Genomic DNA, 14,795 nt, shown 5'->3' on the forward strand with positions numbered 1-14,795 from the left:
TTTGACCATTTATTTTGTATAGATACACATGAATATATACAATAATAATGATAAGACAGCAAAAGCATGACAGGAAAAATACACACATCAAAGGATGTCCTTGAATTGAAATGCTTGTAAAAAAAGATAAAGAGAATCACACTAGGAAGAGATGAATAGGGGGGGAAAATCAATGTTTGGAATCTAAAACATTTGTATACAATTAGAAATATAACCTTATGCCCTTTTCTCATGTAAATTATTTTTTTACTTCCAAAAATTGCTCCCACACCTCCCAACATTTTGCCAGGTCACAAAGCTCTCAGACTATCAGCTCCACATAACCAGCTATTTCTCCTTTACACTGAAATCAGTCTTCTGATATTGGTCAATATGGATTCCATCATCCATATGGTGACAACCTTGTTACAGAGAATATAGCTAATGCAATCTAGTTCTTTCGATTGTGAGAGGTTCTTAATTTCAGTAAGGGCATTAAATGGATTAACTGAGGTACTGCTCTTCCCCCAACTAGTTCCATTACTCTGGTCTACAATTTTTGAGAAGTCGTCTGCTTCAGAGATAAAATGTGCTATTTATTATGTATTTTGATGTGCTGAATTCAAATATGACAATTAAAACAACTGATTGGCTACTGTTTCTAAGATATTTAAGTTTTTACATTTTATGTCTATGTATATTGTGTAGATAGTAAAGTTTTAATCATAAATTGTAAACCTAGGTCTTTTCATGTGTTTATGGTTGCTTTACATGATAATATTTCACCTGTCCTGCTTATGTAACACTTTAAAAATCAGCAAAAGGGCTATATAAATAAAATTAATTCTGAAACAAAAGGCAAAAAACTATTATGTACATAGTTTAGTCCTATTCAGTGTCTACTCGGCGCTTCTTGGCTTGTCTCTTGTATTCATTAAATGGAGCATCTCTTGTCACTGTCCAGCAATAGTCTGCAAGCATTGATGGGCTCCATTTGCCCTGATAGCGTTTCTCCATTGTTGCAATGTCCTGGTGAAATCACTCGCCATGCTCGTCGCTCACTGCTCTGCAGTTCGGTGGAAAAAAATCTAGATGAGAGTGCAAAAAATGTATCTTTAGTGACATGTTGCAACCAAGGCTTTTGTATGCCTCGAGGAGGTTTTCCACCAACAACCTGTAGTTGTCTGCCTTGTTGTTTCCGAGAACATTTATTGCCACTAACTGGAAGGCTTTCCATGCCATCTTTTCCTTGCCACACAGTGCATGGTCAAATGCATCATCTCGAAGAAGTTCACGAATCTGAGGACCAACAAAGACACCTTCCTTTATCTTAGCTTCACTTAACCTTGGAAATTTTCCATGGAGGTACTTGAAAGCTGCTTGTGTTTTGTCAATGGCCTTGACAAAGTTCTTCATCAGACCCAGCTTGATGTGTAAGGGTGGTAACAAAATCTTCCTTGATTCAACAAGTGGTGGATGCTGAACACTTTTCCTCCCAGGCTCCAATGACTGTCGGAGTGGCCAGTCTTTCTTGATGTAGTGGGAATCTGTTGCACGACTATCCCATTTGCAGAGAAAACAGCAGTACTTTGTGTATCCAGTCTGCAGACCAAGCAAGAGAGCAACAACCTTCAAATCGCCACAAAGCTGCCACTGATGTTGGTCATAGTTTATGCACCTCAAAAGTTGTTTCATGTTGTCATAGGTTTCCTTCATATGGACTGCATGACCAACTGGAATTGATGGCAAAACATTGCTATTATGCAGTAAAACAGCTTTAAGACTCATCTTCGATGAATCAATGAACAGTCTCCACTCATCTGGATTGTGAACGATGTTGAGGGCTGCCATCACACCATCGATGTTGTTGCAGGCTACAAGATCACCTTCCATGAAGAAGAATGGGACAAGATCCTTTTGACGGTCACAGAACATGGAAACCCTAACATCACCTGCTAGGAGATTCCACTGCTGTAATCTGAAGCCCAAGAGCTTTGCCTTACTCTTGGGTAGTTCCAAATCCCTGACAAGGTCATTCAGTTCACCTTGTGTTATGAGGTGTGGTTCAGAGGAGGAGGATGGGAGAAAATGTGGGTCCTGTGACATTGATGGTTCAGGCCCAGAAGTTTCATCTTCTTCCTCTTCCTCGTCTGACTCAAGTGAGAATGATTCTGGTGCATCAGGAATCGGCAGTCCTTCTCCGTGGGGTACTGGGCGTATAGCTGATGGAATGTTTGGATAATGCACACTCCACTTTTTCTTCTTTGACACACCTTTCCCAACTGGAGGCACCATGCAGAAGTAACAATTGCTGGCATGATCTGTTGACTCTCTCCAAATCATTGGCACTGCAAAAGGCATAGATTTCCTTTTCCTGCTCAACCACTGGCGAAGATTTGTTGCACAAGTGTTGCAGCATATGTGTGGGGCCCACCTCTTGTCCTGATCTCCAATTTTGCAGCCAAAATAAAGGTGATAGGCTTTCTTAACCATAGTGGTTATATTGCGCTTTTGTGATGCAAAAGTCACTTCACGACAAACATAGCAGAAGTTATCTGCACTGTTCACACAAGTACAAGGCATCTCTGGTCACTTTGGCTAAACAGAAATGTGTCCCTTTGCAAAATCAGACAGTGATAAATAAGAGAGCACGACACTGTATGATTTCTAGAGCTGATATAGGGCAATTTGTTCAGCAGAGTGATGTAAGCTTCATTATGATTGCATCATCCATGACTTCTAGGAATAACATGATGCAATTCATATCATGTATGATGCAATACCAGTTTCAGATTACATCATTCATTGTTTTGCCTAAAAAGCAAGTACTGTCCAAACCCAGTCATAGATTTAGTCATAGATCCAGTCAAAGATGTATTTTAGTCATTTCTGGTTTAAATTGAGATCCCTTCCCTTTATAACTCACTTATCCTCCGCCATTCCCAAGGGTCGTATTACTGACCCAATAGCATATCTTGAAAACTAGAGCCAATCAACAATTTTAAGCATCATTTTCGTTCTCAGTGACCCAGAATTAGTAAAGTTTGACTACATTTATTTGAGAAGCATTTTGGCTGTAGAGTAGTGTTATTTGTGGCATTTGATTCCAGGTAAGATACTTTCACTTGCATATCCACACAATATCCCCAATATCAGAACGATCGTCTTCAGAAAAGCCACCTTTTAGCAATCTGCTTGGAATCTAAGCTGGACCTTAGAGTCTCACTGCACCCAATGATGAACCAGCTGCCCTCCTCACCCAGTTCCATATCCTCCTCTCCCAGATGTCCTAGAATGTGGGGGGTGGACTCTGTTATCCCTTGAGCTCAACTCCAGAGGATGATTCATAGAACAGAAAGCTCCCATTCCCACGGCTTTGATTGCTAGACAGTGCAATTGTAATAAGCTATGTGTTCTTGCCCATCCCGCCCTGTGTTATCAGGCTCTGATCTGGTTATCATTGCTATTCATTGTTATCTCTGTTCAGTGTTTGTTAGCATAATAAAAATGCATGAATTGAGGACAAGAGGCTCTTCATTCACTGTGCACACTGGTTGGTGGGGGTTTAGTTTACAGGGCAGTACATGCAGAAAAGGAGGCAGGTTGGTAAGGAACAACGCACAGAATTGTCACATCAGTGTTGGATCATTCATGAAACTGGTTTTCCAAGCCTCTCGGAGACACAGTGCACCTTGATGTGCTCCTCTTATTGCCTTGGTGTCTGGCTGCTCATAATTGGCAGCCAGGTGATCTGCCCCACCCCTCCACCCTGCCAGAAACTTCCTCCCCCCACATTACTTTCACATATATTATGTAGAACACAGCAAGCAGCAACAACAATGGGAATATTGCTTTTGCTGAGGTCTAACCTAGTCAGTAAACTATGACAGTGCCCTTTAGACATCCAAAGGCATACTCTGTCATCATTCTGCACTTGCTCAGCCTATGGTTGAACTGATCCTTACTGCTGTCCAGGCTGCCCGTGTACGGCTTCATGAGCCATGGGAGCAAGGGGTAGGCTGGGTCCCCAAGGATAACTATTGGCATTTCAACGTCACCAGCGGTAATTTTCCGGTCTGGGAAGAAAGTTCCTTCTTGCATCTTTCTGAAGGGATCGGATTTCCTAAAGATGTATGTCATGTACCTTTTCCGACCATCCCACGTTGATGTCAGTGAAATGGCCCCTGTGATCCACTAGCGCTTGCAACACCATTGAGAAGTAGCCCTTCCAGGTGGTCTGGTACCAAGATAGGGATGTGCATTCTGTCTATTGCCCCACCACAGTTACGGAACCCCATCGCAGCAAAGCCATCCATTATGTCCTGCACGTTTCCCAGAGTCACTACCCTTCTTAGCAGAAGTGAATTGATTGCCCCGGCTTCTTGGATCACAGCAGCCACGGTAGAGTTACCCACTTCAAAGTGATTCCCAACTGACCGGTAGCAATCTGGCGTTACAAGCTTCCACAGAGCTATCGCCACTCGTTTCTCAATTGTCAGAGCAGGCCTCATTTGGTATTTCTGCGCTTCAGGGCTGGGGAAAGCAATTCAAAAAGTTCCATGAAAGTGACTTTACGCATTTGAAAGTTATGCAGCTACTGCTCCTCATCTCAAACCTGCATAATGATGCGATCCCACTAGTCTATGTTTGTTTCCCAGGCCCAGAGGTGGCATTCCACTGTGTCAACAAGCCCGGCTACTGCTGCCAGCATGTGCGAATTGCTCCATTCCATGGCTTCCAGCATGGCATCACATTCTTGCTGTGCTATGGCGTCTGCATGAGTAACCCAGGCTTAAGCATGAAAATTATTGTTTGTCGTTGCTTTCAGGGAGGGAGAGAGGAAGGAGGGGCACCAAGTGCATTATGGGAGGCTGACGGTATATACCCAAAACACCTCATGAAAATGTTTTTGTCCCATCAGGCATTGGGAGCCTAACCCAGAATTCCAATTGGCAAAAGGAACTATGGGATAGTTGCCCACAGTGCATCACTCCGTGAGTTGATGCTATCCAGGGTAGTGGGGATGCGTTCCGCTGAAGGAATGTGCATAGTGGGGACATACAGCATCGATTTTGTAAAATCGGAGGCTACATGTCAACTTTAATAAATTTGCCCTAATTTCGTAGTGTAGACAATCCCTAACTGTGGTTCTTTGAGCATTTTGCCTCTGCTTATTCATATTACCTGCCTATCCAGGGACACTGTATTTTATGAATATTCCCTTATTCGAAATGGCTTATTTTCAATGGGGTTGATGCCACACCGCCCCAACTCCAAATTCTCCATCATTTCCTAACAGTATTTACATGTGGAAGTAAGGCTGTCCATAGTAAAGCTGGCCACCAATTCCCATTATTTGAAGTGAAATTCGTTAAGGGTCTATACAAGGAATTATGAGGAGGCAGGAATGTCTGGTGCAGTAGGGCAATGAAGAGGTTCAAGAGGAAATAGGGGGCACTGAAGGCTGAAGGTCTGAAGGAAGAGAATGATGGGGAGAAGAGACTAAGGAGGGGTAGAGAAGGAAACTGTGAAAGGTAGGATACTGGAAAAGGAGGGAAAATGCGACAGATTATGGGGCCATGAAGGGAAAATGTGGCACAGCACCTTCTCCTGTTGAGGTTGTGTTTTTCACTACAGTTCTGTCTTCAGTAACTGTCCAGAAAATCATGGGCGATGTATTCCAGGTAAACAGGTTGGGAGGGCCAGAGGAGTTTGCAAAGTGAGACACTACTGCTTAAATATATGGCGTTCATGTAAATCTAAATCTCTCTGGTGGTAGGTGTCAATATGACTGGCTCCCACTAGATTATCACTTTAACCCACACTACATTAAAGAACTGGACAAGCAATACTTATCCTGGATCCTGAAGTTCAAGATTAATGTCAAATTCTAATTGTCCCCAATAATACTCCCTATTTGTAAATATTCCTTCAATAACTAGTAAAAGACATAGAACAATTAACAGACCATTATATCAGTAAACTTCCCTAAGTACAGAGAGTACAACAGAGATTTTTATAGAAAGTCTGCTGTTGTTGAAGTTTCTCTAAAAAAAAGCTTCTGGAGTCATGTGATTATGTGAGAATCTCAGCTTTCATTAACAACAAAACAAAAAAAATCTAAGTTAGTAGCCCTTATATTTATGGGGAAAAGTTGAAAAGCATGAATCCTAGAAGCTCAAACCCAGAGGGCAAAATAAAAAGACCCCAAATTTATTATCTTTATAAATATTGTAATTTGTAAGCCTGTCTCGTCTTTTGGGGCCTGACTCATGAGTTTTGAATGGTTGGGGTTGGCAACGCTGCACTCAGCATAAAAGCAAGAGCAGCCTGATAAACTGTCTCATAGCATTTTAGTTTCCCCCTTTTCATTAATCACCATAGTTATAATTTTCGGACATGAACAATGCACCTTTTGCTTTGGAACAAATGTTTTAAATGATGACTAATATGCATCGGTCAGTATTTTGATGGAGCGCTACTTAATACAGAGGTTACATGACTCCCACTTGTGGCTGCACAGTTCTTTATTCTTTAGAACAGAGGTTCTCAAACTGTGGTCTGCGAGTTTCATTCAGGACACCCATTAGATAGTTCCTTCTAAGGTGCGCACCTGGGCAGCCGCCCATGAAAAAATGAAGGGCCACTCACCTAATTAGTAGAGCCACACAGGCATGGCTCCACTAATTAGGAGCCTGGACCTGGAGAAGACGCACATGTAAGGTGAGGTGGTGGCCTTGGGGGGGAATTGGGGGTAGGTGGGAGGGGATAGTGGGGTGAGAAGAGGGGATGGGGGGAATTTGGGACATGCAGGGTTGCAGTGGCCAGAGAAAGAGGTGACTTTCACCATCTCCAGGGCTGCAGTTGCCGGGGAGAGATGGCCCTCCTTCCCAGCCTCAGCTCTGTGGCTGCTGTGGTGGGGAAGAGACCCCCCTCCTTCCCAGCCCCAGCTCGGGGGCTGCCACAGTGGGGGAGAGAGGGCACATCCATTGCATTAGAAAGGTAAGACTACTGATATTAAAATATGAGTCATGTGCTTTATTTGTAGAACAAAAAAAATAATTATTGTTTTTATATATAGCACTTTTATCCAAAGAGCTTTACAATAGTTAGCTAACGGTACAAACATTTGGAAAGATCATTAAGTGGTCTGCTGAGACACTCAAAAATTTTCAAGTGGCCCATGAAAAAAAATGTTTGAGAACCACTGCTTTAGAACATAACCTTATGCATGGAAACAATTATTTGGACTATTTTGATAGGATCAGTCTTATCCTGCCAGAATTACAGGATTCACTACATCAGCTGAAGGGCCTTCGCAATCTCAAGGCCAAAACATGATGCTTTGTAAAACTCTGCTTCAGTACATGCTGAGTGCTACAGTTAAGTTCTCAGATGCTCCTTGGATGCAGCTGAAAGTTAGAGTATGAAGCCTTCACACACAATGGTAAGGTGAAATTTAGAAATGATATTTTTAAAAATGGGAGACCATTTCAATTTTTGGGGAAGGAAGACTTGCGACACCTGCCATAGTATATTACATATGGTTTCACATTCCTTTCAGGCATTCAACATCATGTCTGGTGGACATCATTCTGGAGGTTCCTGAATTTCAAAGGGATATTCTATTCCAGGCGCCCAGGGGCAAGCCAGCCATGAGAGCTGATGAGGTTTCTGAGCGTATGGTGAATGAACAACACAGCTTTGAGTGGAGTAGGCTGGTGACCTATAAAGGAGGACCCAGAATGTCCCTCTTCCCTGAAATGTGACTATCCATCTTAAGTTCCTACTACAGGAAAAGTTTGCAGATGGCTATATTAGATTTGGGGGGCAGGGGGGTCAGAAGGCCACCATCCAGGCTCACCAGCTTATCATGAACCTATCTGGGCTCAGAGCTCAGGGTAGTTTCCAGAACCAGGTTAAAGTCCTTATAAATTATGCAGGATGTCAGGAAACTCCCAGAGGTGCAGTTCCCATCCCAAGCTTTTCCAATAGTAGCTCCTGAGATACTTGATCCCTTTTCTGCATTGGTCACTGCTCTGTTGAGATGATGGTAACAAACTTTCTTACTGAATTCAAAACCAACACTACCAGCTTCTCCACTATTGCTTGGTACATGCAGTTCTCTTACTGAGGCTGAATGTCTCGCTCACCTCACACAGAGATTTACCAGATTCTGACTATGGTCCTGTGACCAGCTAGCAGTGCATTTGGCAAAGGACTACTTCTTTTTGGTGGTTATAGCTAACGCAGAGATGGTTCACTCTGAAGCAAAATACACCGGAACACTGATGCTCCCATCCTACATGGTTACAATGGAGCTCATCTCAAGAGTCTTGTCATGTAGGATTTTAACAAAAGTAAAGAAAAAGGTTTAGTTTCCTGTCGTGAATGTCTTACTCTTACTAGTTAAGTTACTCATTCAAGCTGTCCCAGGGTGAGTAATTGCTCACTACTGGGAGTAGGGAGTTCACAATCTGGACTTTAGTTGAATTTGATGGCTTGCACACATAGGTGCTGGAAGTAGGGGTGCTGGGGGTGCTACTACATTCCCTGGCTTGAAGTGGTTTCCATCATATACAGGGTTTGCAGTTTGATTCAATGGCTCTCAACACCTCCACTATACAGATTGTTCCAGCACCCCTGCTTGCATGTGTGCTCAGCCGGAAGGAAAAAAACAAGGAAAGAGATGTGATCTTGCATAAAACTCTCTAACACATCTCAATCTGTGATAAACCATCACTAAAATCCTACTTTTGTAGAAGTTACTTTTTTAGAAAGTTATGGGCCTGAAAATAGCACACCATCAGAACAGCTGTAATTAAGGCTGAGATTGTACTTTCATGCTGCTATGAGTAGGAAGACATTGCCATCTCCAGCCCAATTTCAGCTGTCACTTGAAGCTAATAAAGTGTGTGCATGTTAATAAATAGGGCTACAAAAAATCTGTGAAAATGAGACAGAAAGGAAACCTTTGCATATCCAAGCCTCTTTAATGTTCCTGCAGATTCTTTCTGAGAGGCAGAAATCTTTGCTGACAACCCAAATCTGGCAAGTGTATTCCAGAAATCTGGACATGTTATGCAAGTGACTTAATTCTCTAACGTGTATATTTGATGAATATTCTTTGCCTCATTACACAAATGACAACAAGGGTCCTGATTGCCAGAATTTAAGCTGAGCTGAAATGAAGAGTTTTCAGCAAAGAACAAACTTTAAGAACATAGAAATTGCCAGACCCAGTGACAAAATTGTCCATCTAGTCCTGTCTCCTGTTTTTAACAGTGTCGAGTACCAGATCATTCAAAGTAAGGGGCAAGAAATCCTGCTGCAGATATTGATTTTGATGATTTCCTAGTAATTACTATCACAATAGGTCTATTGGGGTATGTTGAATAAAAAATGAAAAAAAAATCAAGTTTGCCATTACCTTTAGTTTATATGCAATAGATCAGATAGGCTTTAACTGAATAAAAATAGAAATTCAAGATGAGCATTATTACTTTTTAAGCCAAATTTTTTTTAAAAAATTCAAGATTAATAGTAAGTTTTGAAGTGGTTTATAAATAACAGTATATTAAATTTTGGTTCATTTTAGCTCTTTAATCAAGATTGTCCTCATAACTTATCTCTTGTTCTTGGCTTTGATTATATTTTTAACTATGCCAAAGGTGGCTAAGAGAGTTAAACTATATGTTGCCTTGGCTCCATTCTTCAAGCTGAAGAGGAGCAAAACCACAGGTGATTCGGAACTGGGTTCCATTTTAACTAAACACACAAAATTCAAGAGATCGTGGATAAATGGTTCTCTGATTTTGGCCAACCTACATTTGAAATTGTTCCAGACTGAGTTTTACAAACTGTAATGAGGATAACTCGTTTGTACTTCCTGAGTAGATCTGTGCTATGAAATATAAATGTTTTCTCTGGGTCAAGTAGATGCATCCACAGTACATGCACCAGCTAGAACTTCTGTACAAAATATTATCCACAGGAGTTGGGCAGAGTCTCTAAAATCAAAAGTGCCTGAATTACTCAAAATAATTGTATTCTACCTTTGAAAATGATGCTAGGGTCAATGGCTAGAAACTCATTTCATTTATCCCATTGTACAGTCCTTTATAAAAAAGATACTCCAGAAACAATCTAGAACACTAGTAGTAAACTTCAGAAGGCATAATTTTGACCTGATCAGAATAAACTTAAAATTCAAGTTACAGTGTTGCCACTTTAGAGAATTTATCTTCCCTTCAGCAAGGCAGTGTTAAATTCTGACTATTGGTATTCTTTGCAAAGAAGAAAACTGAGTATTTCTCTTCTCACAGTGAGCTATGCTGCCAGGAGCTGGAGTGGAAGCTCAGGGCCTCCATGTGCAGGGCCAGCTCTAGCTTCCTGTGGCTCCCTGGGGAATCTGCCATATTTCAGGTGGGCTCTACACCTTTTTCCCCAGCGTGAAAAACCTCTGCAAAGGGGTCATCAAAGGTTTCTTCCTTTAAGGCCCTTCCCTGAGGTTTTTCCATGGAAAAAGATAATCCAAATAGAAATAAAAGATCAGTGGCATACCTGAGTGTTAGTAGGAGACGTACCTTTGTTTCCTGGGCCTTGTCATACAGGATAGGTAGTAACCTTTAGTAACCCTACCTGTCTCATGGCAGGATTTAGTGTCCACTGGTGACTGTTCCATGAGGCAATGTTTATTAGAGTTCAGCAATTTGCATATTGGTCTATTTTTCTATGATATTGTGAGACTTTGTGGTAGTATTAAATCAGAGCATTAGAATCTCCCGGGTGGTGGACCATTTTTTATGTAGCAAAATAAACAAATTTGGAATGGAATACTTAGACAAAGATAGGAAAGAATGTGCTGTAAAGACAATTTACTTGGTCTCACTTTGAAGAACTCGTAGCTTGTTAGCAATAGCTTTTGCTCTGTATAAAAGAAAGTTTCCAACTAAATCATGAACTGAATTTGCTATGTAACTTCATTTTCACTGTAATTTTTGATATTTCTGTAGTTAAGATAGCAAACATTTCTAGATTTCTGATTTTACTTGCCGGAATAAATACCTTGCTATTGCTTAAAGGCAAACTATTTATTACTATTTAGGTTTTTCTCTGATTTTATAACTTTATTTCTATTTTTATGGTAGGCAGTTAATCTGGGAAACACCAAGCTTGCCAAAGAATATAGTTCACTACAATCAGGTAATCTACACTTAAAGGAAACTATTATAGTATTTCAAAGACAAATGACAAGATTTTCAGCTGGTGTAAATCATCAGAGCGGCATTGAATTTAATACAGCTGTGATAGTTTACATCAGCTGAGGCTCTAGCTCAAAAAGCACAAAGGAAAAAGGAGGCTCAAAAGATTGTCTCTCTCACCAACAGAAGTTGGTCTAATAAAAGATATTACCTCACCCATCTTGTCTCTTTAACATCCTGGGACCGGCATGGCTATAACACCGCATACAAAGAAAAAGGAAGCACTTCGCCATTTATAAATAACGCTCTTTATTGGCAAAGTGGGATTCAGCCAGTAAAATCAGATGTTTTAGAGTAGTCAGTATAAGGCAGGCCGGCTCCCTTATACACATAACAGAAATGGGAGTTTTGTCTTTGACTCCAGTGCAAGTAGTCATCAGGCCTTTAATCTATTTGATACTTAAAACTAAAAAATATGTCCTGGAAAATTTAGTTGACAAAAACTAGCAAGACTTTTATAGGTCACATTTTTAATTCATTTATAAATTTTCTCCTGTTTCTCAATTTGAAATGATACATACTTTGAGAAATTTCAGCCATCTCTTATAGAACCTTTTATCTAATTACCACTAGAATTTTATCAAGCAAGTGAGGGACATTATAATCTGTTGCCATAACAGTATTCACCTGGGTTTTTGCTTTATAGCTCATGAAACTCAGCAAACTCAGGATAATTAGTAGCAGATTTCAAATTTGAAGGAAATCTTGTCACTAAAGTGCAAGCAAAGAGAAAATAGTGTTAATATTAAAGTTCAAAATCAAAGATCCCTTAGCTGGGTAAGCTTTGTAGATGCAGTATGATAGGGTTTTACCTGGACGTGTGATTAAATCCATGGCCAGAGTGACCATTTCAGAATCTCCTGATTCTTTGCCATTAAACACGAATAACTTATCAAAAGCTTAAAGTCTGTCATTGGTGCTCTTTAACTTCTGTAAACATAAAAAATAAATAAAAATCAGTTCTAATGACAGCAGCAGTTCTGAGGAAGATAGCTGCTTTATGTCAGGTCTCAGGCTATGTCTACACTATGTCGGCAAAACTTATGTCACTCAGGGGTGTGAATATTCCATCCTCTGAGTGCCATAAGTTACACTGACATAAGCATTCATGTGCACACGGCTATGGCCGCAGAAGAAGCTCCTGACGACATAGCTTCTGCCACTTATGGAGGTGGCATGCTCTCCTGTCGGCATAGAGCATCTTCGCTAGACCCGCTGCAGCAGCCACTGCAGCACTGTACCTATAGACATACCCTTACTTTACTGGCAAAGTGTTCTCTTAATGAATTCAGAGCTGAAGTGAAGTGCCTGACAGACAGCACTAGAAGCATTTATTCACAGGAAGGCAAGTGACTGCTTCTGCCAATGGCAGAGTGGGGCTAGAAACCAAGTGTCCTGAATTCCAGTCCAGTGCTCCATCATGAAACGGGCCAAAAGAGAGGCAAAGAATGAGGTGTGAACCCAAACTAAAACTTATGTGAAGACCTGTCTCAACAGGCTTACAAGTCATCTTCTGTCTCGTACAAATGTAGAAGTATAGAATGATAGGTATTATGCAGCATGTTTCTACTGTAGCTAATAAGGATAGTGAAAGGCGTTTTTTTTAAAATAAGGTTTGTGTGATTTCTCAGGCCATTCATTAAAATAGTTCTTTACCGCATCAGAAATGGATCAAACCACTAGTCTATCTTGTTTGATATCTTGCTTGTCAAAGTAGTAATTTAAACATGTCAATTCTGATTATTCACAGAAGTAACAAAAAACCCCATATTTGTAAGATGTCTTCTTTCGAGGACTAATTCATCCAACATTTATTTGCTCAAGATATTCCTTCTACAATTTGAAGATTTACTTAAAGAATTATTTCTGGTTTGCTTTCTAGACACGGTTTCTTTCGTGCAGGTCGCCCTTTTTGCAGAGCACTCCTCCAGTGTACAATGACACTATTATGAAGGTGCCAATTGTGATTTGGAGTGGTGGACATAACTGGCTTGCTGTCCCAAAGGATGTTGCCATGTTGCATCCTAAAATAAGAAATCGCATTTAGCACAAGCATAATCCTGATTGGAACCATCTGGATTTCATGTGGGGACTCAAAGCATCTCTGCATGTTTAGAGTACAATCCTTCACCTGATGAAGAAATAGCTGTCAAACTGCAGGGTGATGCCTTGCTGTGCTTCTTCATGGTTAACTTGTTCAGCTTACTTAAAAAAAAATCTTGTTATAATTACAGTATCACGTCTTTAAAAACGTAAGGGTGGATTTTGGCATTAGCTATCAATGTATTTATTTGAGGCTATTAGCTGTAAAGTTACACATGGGTAGTTGTGTAGAACCTTTAACAATAAGAAGCTATTCCTGATTGGCATTGGCCAGAATAGCAGCTCCGACTACGACCTAGTTTACAGTTTCCATTAGAGGTTGATCTTATCTTTGATCCTGCCTCCTGCAGAGCCTGTGTTTTGTTTTTAGCTAAAAAGTTTCTACAGAAGTTCACCTGGAGTTAGGATTTCAGGTTGGGGCTCAGAGGACTCCCTGGGGTTAGGATTAGGATAGTGATTGGGCTTTACAGGTTTAGAGTAATGGAGGCTAGGGCTCCATGGGGCTACAGCTCGGGTGGTATGGGCTCCATGAGCTAGGATTGTGGGGGGTAGGGTTCCCAAGCTACCGTTGGGAGTGGGACGGGGAGAGCAATTTGGGTTAGGATTAGGGTTGTGCAAGGTAGGACTTCCCAGCCAGCAGTTAAGGTGCTGTAGGGGAGGGCTCCCCAAAAGTAGGTTTAGGGCTCTGAAGGGTAGGACTCCCCAGGGCTAGGATTATGGTTTGGGTAGTTAGGGCACCACAAATTAGTTACTACTAAACCAATCATTTACTACATTTGTAGTCCCATTGAGCTCAAGGGACTATGCCCTGCAATAGTCAGTATGCCAATACGTTGACATTTATGGAGTTGTTTGATTCTACCAATCATGTCATTTTGTTGTGAATTCCATATTTTTTCCATAAGATCTTTCCCCAGAAGAATGAATCAGGCTTTCTTCAGAACCAGTTAACACCACACCTTAATGAATTTGAATGATGTGAGGCATTCAAAGATAAGCACATATTTGAACAGTCCATTCTGGAAATTCATGTTGTTCTTCAAAGATAAGGGGACTTGGAGCTCATGCTGAAAGGAGGAAATATGGTTTTCTTAGAGGCAAGCTGAAATTCTTTATGAACAAATACCAAAAAAAGGCTTAAAATCCCAGCCAAAATCAAGGGATAGACATAACATTTATAAGTACATTTTAACACGAGATATTTGTTAATTATTTCCTCTTTTACTTTCCAGCCAGGACCTGAGTTCAGGGCTCTGTGACAGCAAATCTTATGGGATCAGACTCTCTCCTAAAACTTTCCTTCTAATTTCTGCCTGGGATGGAAATACCAGAAGAACAATCTTTCTTATGGTATTTCAAATACATCTGGTCCTAACCAGAACCAATCTTTCTTATAGTATTTAAAATACATCTGGTCCTAATCAGACCTGCCGGGGGGAGTTGCATGAA

This window comes from Trachemys scripta, chromosome 7, assembly GCF_013100865.1.
Source record: "Trachemys scripta elegans isolate TJP31775 chromosome 7, CAS_Tse_1.0, whole genome shotgun sequence".
Taxonomy (NCBI): domain Eukaryota; kingdom Metazoa; phylum Chordata; order Testudines; family Emydidae; genus Trachemys; species Trachemys scripta.